The sequence below is a fragment of the Lathyrus oleraceus genome, chromosome 1, assembly GCF_024323335.1.
Source record: "Lathyrus oleraceus cultivar Zhongwan6 chromosome 1, CAAS_Psat_ZW6_1.0, whole genome shotgun sequence".
NCBI classification, from domain to species: Eukaryota; Viridiplantae; Streptophyta; class Magnoliopsida; order Fabales; family Fabaceae; genus Lathyrus; species Lathyrus oleraceus.
In genome coordinates, this window is record NC_066579.1 from 206,964,170 (window position 1) to 206,973,133 (window position 8,964).

At 38.8% G+C, this 8,964-nt stretch overlaps 1 long non-coding RNA gene across 2 annotated transcripts; it reads right to left on the reverse strand.

The window, feature by feature from the left end:
• Window positions 1–863: 863 nt before the first annotated feature.
• LOC127127912 (uncharacterized) lies at window positions 864–3,273 on the reverse strand. Of its 2 annotated transcripts, none has more exons than XR_007805540.1 (3): window positions 2,848–3,273; window positions 1,515–2,031; window positions 864–1,402 (listed from the first exon to the last, which is right to left on the reverse strand). It is a non-coding gene; the product is annotated as an uncharacterized LOC127127912 (long non-coding RNA). The 2 variants fall into 2 exon arrangements; XR_007805538.1 differs by having other exon boundaries at window positions 864–1,432.
• Window positions 3,274–8,964: the final 5,691 nt, after the last annotated feature.

Below are 8,964 nucleotides of genomic sequence, written 5' to 3' on the forward strand. Positions count from 1 at the left end.
GTGTTCAAATTCCTTTCTCGGTAGACTTTTGGGTTGGTGATTAATCAAAACCCTAAGTGATAGACGCTTGATTCCTTGGAGCTTGGATTTTTTGGGGTTCAATCCCTATGGAACCCTAGCTTGTTGGTTCATAAGGGCTACAAGCCTTATTACTTGGTGAATGCTTAAAACCTTGATCAGATGTACCTGAAGTTGTTGGTTTGGTTTGAGGATTGTAAAACCCTAGCTCATGGGAGGGATTGTTTGATCATTATGATCTACATCATGTCATGCACTAGAGGATTATGGTTTCATAGTGTTAACCATTCGAATCATCCACTTGATTCTTTATTCCATATGTCTTGTTGCATTGATTCATTAGTACCTTCGTACTTCCATTCATTTCCTTGGATTAGGGTTCATTTAATTCAAAGTCTCGTGATCTTTTGGATCCATTGGGTCACTGCACATTGTCCTTAAAGTCATCATCGTGTCGTCCATTGCGTGATATATAGTTCATGATATGTGTCCAAATTTGGATTTAATTTCGTTTAAATTTCCATGTGAAACCACATATGATCGTTGCATTCAGCGTAAGTGTCCATAATCATTTAATCATTGCATTCGGCATAAGTGTCCATAATCATTTGATCATTGATTCAAGATGATTTTGAATTCAAGTTAATTTTGTTAATTCAAGTCAAATTTGGAAATTCAAGGTGATTTTGGATTCAAATCGATTTTGTTAATTCAAGATAAATTTGGAATTTCAAATTGATGTTCGGAATCATTTTTCTTAATGGACCATGAACATGTTGTCCTAGAGTGAGCCCATTCTTTATTTTTATTTTCATACCCTATTCCCTTATCCAATCAACCAAAGCTTATCAAACCAGGCCCACTTTATATAACCAAATCCAACAATACATAATAATTCGTATCTAGTCATATTCTACAAACCCAATGAGACAAAAAGAATAGAAGTTGTGACGAAACGGGAAAGGCAGCGGAAGTACATCAAGGCTGAGCGATGCTACGAACAATCTCCAACACCAACTACGCGCGCACACACACTTTAAATACTATAGTTGGTTATTCTTATGAAACAATTAACTGGACATGAATACATTATGGAAAGACTTGTTGGGAAGATAGTTTCGTTTGTGACGCATCAAGTTGACTTCCTTCCAGCATTTGACTTTGTCTTGTTGATGTCAGACAAAAAAATACTACAAGCTACATTGATCACAAATCACGCTCTTATCATTCCGTTCACCTAGCCGTTATTCCTCCTGTAACTGATCTAACAGGTAGTGGCATCGTCGTCGCCAACAACTCTCTGGATCACGCTTGAGTGGCTCATCGGTAGAACCGACGTCTGTTGCCATTTCCAACGCTAGTGACGACTCGGCCAATGGATCGGCTGAAAACGACAATGCATATAATTCAGAACCTGTAGAAGAAGAGAAAATACAAGAAAGAGCATGTAAAGAAATCCACAAAAGATTCTACAAACAGGACGACATAAAACATACCTGAAATTCATAACATTACAACAGCAAGCCACCACCAATTACCGACGCGTATGTAAGCCACAAACTGCAGTTACAGCGATGGAAAAACGTAGGTACATCGGCTGCCACCATCAAAGGCCCGACCTCTAACAAACCACAACATCAGGTTTAATTGGCTCATCATTATGCAAGCGTAACTGGACTAAAACATAATGCAGGCTATTCAAGGTCCAAGGTATTCTTCATGGAAAGGACCTGTTGGTAAACGAAGCAGTGCCTCCTTCAACGCCTCCTTCATATTGCCGAAGTGTGATTCTGGTAGAGATCAACAAAATCCCGATGATTCTTGTATTTCTTCACCTACGAATGATGGGATTGAGAACAAGGAAAGTGATGAATTTCAACCTACCAATGCACATGTGACAGGAAAGCATGTTGAATCTCAACCCATCAATTCACCAAGAGAGCAGTAAAGTAAGTCACAAAGAACTGACGACAACGAAAACCATCCATGCCAGCTTCAACAACAACCACAACCCTGCAACATACAGTGAATGTAGTCCTAATTCACATCAGTAGCTCATAATAACATCACATACTAGAAGAACTTAACAACAGGTTATTAATCTAAGTGTAAGGCATCCCTAACAAAATCTAATTTCATACTAACTGTAAACCCAATTGACCCCAAATGGCAGTATATTCCAATTGAACTCATAATATCAGTTCATCCTTTTTAACCAACTTCTCTTTATCTGATCCTAGCATCAATTGAAGTTCATAGTTATGGTCTGACTAGTTTTGAAACTACTAACATGACATCTCTTTTCTAACTAGCCTAGTAGGATGCAAAATCTAAATAACAATAACCATCCGATTTAACTAAACTCGTTTTAACTGAATCAGCTCCTACTAGCTGCAGGGGCAGAATTTCGAATTCAAAGAGTTCTCAGAAATCAACTCTGTGACTAATCTCTAACAAACTTACACTAGGGGATCTAACAGAACTAACCCTGTCCAAACGTATAACCAACCTGACCAAGAGCTGCCCGATTCAGTTAACCGTTCCCAGCTCTATAAATTCATCTCTCGCCCTCATTCATGAGTTTGGTACGTGATTCCTGCAAACTCATCCCAGCCCCTCACTATACGCTCTCAATTACCGTAACTGTTAGAGCTTCAACATCAGAAGCTCTAACCATTTGAGCTTCAACCTTCATCGCCCTCTTTGTTGCAACGAATTGCACACGCATCTCATGAATAAACGATTCTTACAGGCTAAAGATTGAGGAAGAAGAGAAAGATAGAAGGAGAAGAGGATTCGAAGAGTGAAAAGGAGGAAAAGGAGATTTACCTGAACTCCGGTCACCGCCGCGTCATCGTCTTTGGTGAGTATTCCATTTCTATCGCCGTTTGCTCCAATAACGCTACCGAAATGTAGGGTTTAGCTGGGGGAATCAAAGCCCCAACCCCTAGGGCCTTGATTCCAAATGTGTGGAATTTAATTTCGTAATTCGTTAGTTAGGGTTCATCCGTTTCTTCTTCGATTCGCTTGCTTCTCGTACCATTAGGAGATTTCGTTATCGGATTCGCGACGAGAACTTAATTCGGAGCGAGGCATTGGTGATCGACTCAGTTTTCGAAGGTCCCCGCCGTTGAGGATTACCTCCGGCACGACGGAGAGAGGAACGAAGGAAAGGAGTTGAGTATGATGCACATTCTGAGTTTCATTTTTGACACGTCTTGCACGTTGATTCCTTATCCATCGTTTGACCTGGAATTGCTGACTCAGCTTAATGTATTATCCATATCCATTAACCACCGTAACTAAGCCAATCTTGTGATTCAGTTGGGCCTCGGTCTGGGCCTTAAGCCATGTAATGCTAGAAAATTTTACTTCGTACCCCAACATTTAGTCTCATATCCCTATAATTTTTTAAAAATTCCAATTCTATCTTTAATTGGTTTTAACCAATTTACCATTTCATTTTTACTATTCGATTGAAACTTTCAAAAATTACACGTTTCACCCTCCAACCGGAACTCCTGGAAAAAGACTTCCGGTATGTATTTTTTTCAAATCGGAAGACTTCAGAAAAGACATCTGGAACACATAAAGTAATGAACCGGAAGTTTTCATGAAAGAGTTCCGATTCTTTAAGAAAAAAGTCACGTTCCGGAAGACTTCTTGAAAGAGTTCTGGTAAACAAAGTTACACATACCAGAACTCTTTGAAGAAGTATTCCGGTTTGTGTATTATGTGTTCCGGAACTCTTTCAAGAAGTGTTCAGGTTTGTTTTTTTTTTTTTTTAATTTTTTCTAAAAAAAAATTATTGTGCAGGAATGGAAAATTTTCCCCAAATATGTGTAGATACTTCTGATTAGGGGTGGCAAACGGGCATGCCCGTCCCATTTAGGCCCGCCCCGCAAAAGCCCGCAAAAAAACGGGGCGGGGCGGGGTGGTCATAGTTGAGGATGTGGGCCTAAAACTTAGACCCGCCCCGCAAAAAAGTGAGGGCGGGGCGGGGAAAGCCCGCGGGCACTACACCATTTAAGCCTAAAAATGAAAAAATTTATGTAAATACATGTGTCCGCAAAAGCCCGCGAAAAAAACGGGGCGGGGCGGGGCGGACACATTTGAGGGTGAGGGCCTAAATCCTTTGCCTGCCCCGCACAAAAGTGCGGGCAAAACAGGCATGCCCCGCGGGCCGAGCCCGTTTTGCCACCCCTACTTCTGATGCGTTTATAACGACTGAAAGATTTGGTACACGAGAAGAGGTGATCAGATGGATTAAAGAGGTTGGAATCGATAATAAAGTAATTGTTATTATCAGTCGTTCAGATACTGAAACAGGGAAGAGAGGGAGAAGTAACAAATTAATATTTGGTTGTGATAAAGGTGGGAAACACAAGAGTACTGATAGTGGTATCCAAAGTGCGTCCAAGAAATGTGGATGCCCATTTAAAATCAGATCGACTCCAGCGAAATATGGATCTGGTTGGAAGATTGATGTAAAATATGGGTTACATAATCATTGTTTACCTGATAGATTAGAAGGTCATTCCTTTATTGGTAGGTTGACCACAGATGAGAAGCAACATGTCGCTGATTTGACAAAGAGACATGTATCACCTAGACACATATTGTTTTCCTTGCAAGACCGAGATCCTGAGAATGTCACTCGGATTACGCAAGTATACAAGCATAAGAGTGTGATACAAAAAGAGATAAGAGGTCCTAGAAGTGAGATACAACATCTGTTTAAGCTTATTGAGGATGCAGACTATGTCTATTGGAGTAGAAAAAAGGATGACTCGGAAGTTGTGAGAGAGATATTTTGGGCCCATCCTGATTCGGTTAAGTTGTTGAATATTTTTTCGATTGTGTTAGTTATGGATAACACCTACAAGACAAACAAATATAGACAACCTTTGTTTGAAATTGTTGGCATGACATCAACCGAGTTGGCTTTTGCTGTTGCATTTGCGTATATGGAGTCTGAGCAGACAGAGAATTTTTGCTGGGTATTGGAGAAACTAAAAGAGTTATTTGTGAAGAAATACTTGTGTCCACAAGTGATTTTGACAGATAGAGATCTTGCTTTGATGAAAGCAATTGAAATTGTGTTTCCCAGGTCGATTAATTTGCTATGTATATTTCACATTAACAAAAATGTTGGTGCCAAATGCAAACAACATGTGGTGAATGACCTGCAAAAGACGGTAGACACATTATGGATGGAAGTTGTTTGGGCTAGTGATGAGGTTGAGTATGGTCAACGGTTGCATCAATTTGAGCAAGCATGTGTTGATTATAGTGGATTTATTAATTATGTGAAAGACACATGGTTGACTCCACATAGGCATAGATTTGTTGGAGCATGGATTAATCGAGTGCTACATTTGGGTAACACAACGACTAATCGGTACGTCTTATAATTTTTTATGTGATATTTTTTCTATGTATTTTTTAATGTGTTATTTTCAATGTTTTTAGGGTTGAATCTTCTCATTGGAAGTTAAAGCAGATGTTAGGAAATAGTATAGGTGACATGGTCAAATGATGGGAAGCTATGAATAACAACTTGAGGTTACAACTGGGAAACATTAGAGATTCTTTTCAAAAGAGTTTTTACGAAGATGAGCACGCGCACATAAGTCCATTTTATGGTTATTTGCGTGGTTCCGTATCTCGGGCTGCTTTGAGACGTATTGCTGAAGAGTTATTGAGAGTTGATTATGTTAGAACTAACAGGAAAATATGTGGTTGTACTCTTAGAACATCTTATAGGTTACATTGTGCTTGTGAGTTAGGAAGATACAGACTAGGTGGTATACCGATACCCATAGATGTTGTTCATGTTCATTGGAGGAAACTAACTATGGAAGTTGAGTTAGATGTTAGGATTTGCAGGACGTCTACAACATTGGCAATTACTTACACCTATATTAGCATGAATATGTACTCAAAACATGAATATGTAATCAAAACATGAATTATATATTATGTCTATTATATTCAGTTCTAAAACTTAATACATAAATCAATGTGAACGAGAAATATGCAAAGCTTCAAATAAATCAGCAAACTGTGGATCTTCCTCTTCGGTATTAACCTGTCTCAGATAGCGATGAATCAATGTAGATACACGAGCCCAATCAGGATCAGATGGTCCGGCGTCATATACAAGAACTGGTACCTCTCTTGGATTGTCACGATGGGGAGGGACCAACCATGGATGCGAAACACAATAATACCACTCTAGATAACCATCTTTTACATCAGATGGAGTAGTGGCCAGGGTAGTTGGACGGATCACAGTGATAACGCTCTGATGGTAACCAATCCAATCAACATCAATATCCGTCGCCATCATACAATCAAGAGGTGGGGATGGAACATACTGCATGTATCCGAACTGACCTAAACATCTGTCAGGCAAGTATGGAACAACTGTGTCACCCCACTTCAAACAGCCCTTGTAGAGACATATCTTATCAAACTGACGACATGCTCTATGATCCTCAAATGGACGCCATATGACGTCGGAAGGTGTCAGCTCGTCCAAAATAGGTCGTAAATCATCAACCTTCATGACTCCTTGCCTATACGACCATCTCATCGCTCGAGGAAGACCACAATTATCAGCTGGTTTCCAATTCTCCCCTCTTTTTCCAACAGTTGGAAAGTATTCGTGAATCCAGCACTGTTACAAAATACAAACATAATAAATAAAATAAATTAAGTTAACATATTTTATAAAATGAATCTAACACTTAATAAACAAAATTAAATTATATACCTATAGAAGAGTAGGATATCCACCGAGTTGTTTGCAACTGAACATGGACGCATCTCCAAGATATCTGTATAGGGTAACTAGTGCAACTGCTCCCTAACTATATCCTGAACATCTATCTAAGTTCGTAAATAGTAGGAGGTATCGTGCCTCTACAAGTGTAAAGGTCTTATCGGCAAAAATGGTGGAACCCACCAACATCAACAGATATGCTCTGGTCGCATATGCCCAGTTGGAAGCAGCTCTATGTTGTACGAATAAATCGTATAACTACTTCAACTTATAATACGAACCCCTGCCGCTACGAACATGTGATTGTGCCTCACCCTGTGACACTCCTAAGTAGTCAACAGCAAGTTCAACATCTACCTCTTCCGTGACATCCAGAGGACTCCAGAAGATACCCCTGATGGGCAAATGAAGCAGACATGAGACATCATCCAAAGTAATGCTCATTTCACCAAACGACATGTGAAATGAAGATGTCTCTAGATGCCATATTTCCACAAATGCAGAGACAAGATTTGTGTCTATCTTGTTCAGACTAGTTCTTTGAAGTGAAGATAAACCAGATCTAAATACCCAACTCTCCATCTGTGGTGGAAGAGCCAATGGAACCCTAGATGTCAGCTTCAGTCCATGTCCAACAACCTTCAACTCTTTCTTTGGACCTCTTTCCTAAAAACAATTAAAACACAATATAAAATATTCAACTATTATTCATTTTTAAATATATCCCGTTTATTTACCTCACCAAACCATAAATGCCGAGAAACATGATGCTCGTACTTCACCCAAAGAGACGTATCGTACGACCCTCCTAGATATCCAGCCGGCTCAGTTGCAGATGAAGATGCGCCCCGGTCTAAAGTGCGGTCTGGAATCCTACCATCTGCACCTCGTCTTCGAACCACTACAAAAAAATATTATAAAACAATTATTAAAAATTAAAAATAAAAAAAATAAAAAAAATAAAAACGCACTGGAACACTTCAAAGAAGAGTCCCGATGTAGAAAAATAAAAGGATGACTACCGGAACACTTTTTAAAAGAGTTCCGGTTTAGTTCATCCAAACCGGAAGTCTTTAAGAAAGAGTTCTGGTATACAACCAACCAAACCGGAAGACTTTCTAAAAGACTTCCGGTTCAATGCCCCCAAAAGGCATCAAACCAGAAGACTTTAGACAAGTGTTCCGGTATACACTATGTAAACCGGAAGACTTACTTTTAGCGTTCCGGTTTACAATGCCAAAAAACGCAAAAATATGTGTTCCAGAAGTCTTCGCGCAAATGGAAAAAAATTTCATTTCTGAAAAATATACCCTACTTATATGAGGGTATTTTGGTAAAAAAAAATATATAGGGGTGTGGGTACAATTGTAGGGGTACGAGGTAAAGTTTTCCTATTGCCAATGACTGCCTCGGTTCTTTTAGGACATCCCCGTGGCGATGCGTTCTTTAGAAGATGGGCCTCTGTTTGGGCCCATACGCCCCTACCCAATTGACATGCCATTTTTGCGGATCCACCACCGCTCATCCGGATCTACACCCCAATTCTGGGCCTAATTTTATTTTTTTTACCCTTTCTTGTTGGTTCTTCTTATTATGAACTAGGATTAGATTAATTTAGGGTTAGATGAAGTTTTTTGGATGATTAAATGTTGATTAGAATATAATTAGGCAATAAACTTTAGTTAGAATTTAATTAAGATCTTAAAAACATGGTTAGATAGAATTGAATCTAGAATGTTGTTTTAGGAACTAGATTTAAATAGAATTTTTAGGAATATTAACTTTGGTTAGAAATTGGATTAATTTTAGAATTTAATTGAATTTTAGAAATTAGAATAGTATAGAATTCACTGTTGATCATTAATTAGAATTTTCATAATTAGAATTTTAATCCAATGTCCATGATTAGTGGATTGACTGTTTTACCCTTAGGTTTACAAATAGTCTATCTTTGCATGTTCCCCTAGTTTTAGGACTTATAAATAATTCCAAATAAATAATTACCCTTTAGGTAGTTATACATTCACTTCAATTAATTTTTCCCCACTGATTAAGTTGATCAAAGTACGTTTTGATCAACTAAATCCTTTGACTGTGCTTAATCCCCTAAGCTTAGTCAAGTGATCAAAAAGACCCTTGATCACTTGATAAAGCAAGTC